We start from the raw sequence: 1,470 nt of genomic DNA, 5'->3' as shown, positions 1-1,470 counted from the left end.
CTGCCCTGCCCTGCCCTGCGGAGGGGGTCCGGGCAACCCCTCCCCACGGCACCGCCTCTGCCTTCAGGTGCGATTTTGACCAGTCACTTAAAAAAAAAAAAACAACAAACAAAAAAACAAACCAAAAAGGAAATTTATTACAAATACTTGTCAGCGACCAGCCTTTCTTTTGGTTTGGTTTGTTTAATTCTCATTGCACCTATCATTCGACTCGGGCGGGGGGAGGCACATAGGGCGTCTGGAAAATCTTTCGGAACCCAAAAGCCAGCAGAAAGGAGAACTTCAGAAGTTTTCATTAACAATAGGGAAATACTCAAATCTTACCCTGTTTATTCTTCTGTGTGGCAGACAGGGAGTCCTCCTCTATTTCCCTGTGCAGCAAAAATAAAGTGGGAAGAAAAAGAGCTTGCATGAAAGTGTTACAGAAGTAACATCGCAGTTGTTAAGAACATAAAACCAGCCTTGTGTGTGTGACAGTTGGTGATGTTGGAAGGGTGAATGGCCTGTTCGTCCCAGTCCTCGCCCCACTCCTCAACAAGGAGGTTGAAGGGAGGTAGGAATGGACGGACCTTCAAACCAGCACCCCAGAAATGGGGGCTGCTCTGCCACCAGGAGTGCCACAGGGCTGGCACCAAGACACTGACCCCAGCCACATCGTTTGTGAGCACCGGCTCCTCTGCACAGAGCCCCATGGACAGCACGCAGACTAAAACAGGAATTAGAGTCAGGTTTGGGGTGTTCTTAAAACAGGACTTGGGCCATTAACCCGATTTTAGCTTCTGTGCAGGGCTCCCTCTGACTTTGGGTCACACTGCTTCTGCCATGACCACCACCACCACCAATAATAGTACCACCTAGATCACTATGGCGCTTTTCATTAGCAGATCTCAAAGAGGCTTTAAAAAGACCATCAATAGCAACCCTTCTGTTCTACACATGGGGAAACTGAAGCACAGGATGTGTCCAAGGGCACAAGATCAGAGCTCAGTTAGCCAAGCCCCACTCCAGGCCATTCCTCTTCCAGAAGGGAGAGCTTCTGCAGTTGTAAATTAAACTTTTAGGGCCTGTGTTCTTGTGGCAGAAATCCCTTGAATCCAGCTCTGGAGACAAGCTTCTGAAACTAGGATTTCCAAACCCTTTCTATTCTGTTAGTTCCCACTGGATTTCTCCCTTGGACATGTCTGTTCTTCCTCTTCCTGTGGCCATACTTCTGAAAGTATATTTTGTTATATCCCAAAAGGAAAAATGGAAATTAGAGGCATTCATATCAACAGTTAGTCAAAATCATTCAGAGGAAAGGCAACAAAGATAAAATATCAAATCTCTACTTCATTTTTTAAAAGCCTTTAAAAAACAAGGACTTGTTTTCCTTCATTGCCTCACACAGAAGTTCAGATGACTGTAGGCATTGCATTTTAGGAAGCTGAAGAGGGTTTTTAATCTGCTTCCACTGCCGGTTCAAGGTCTTGG

The sequence above is a fragment of the Aptenodytes forsteri genome, unplaced genomic scaffold (assembly GCF_000699145.1).
Source record: "Aptenodytes forsteri isolate BGI_AS27 unplaced genomic scaffold, ASM69914v1 Scaffold209, whole genome shotgun sequence".
NCBI classification, from domain to species: domain Eukaryota; kingdom Metazoa; phylum Chordata; class Aves; order Sphenisciformes; family Spheniscidae; genus Aptenodytes; species Aptenodytes forsteri.
The sequence above is the reverse complement of the archived record's forward strand: the minus strand, read 5'-3'. Positions refer to the sequence as shown.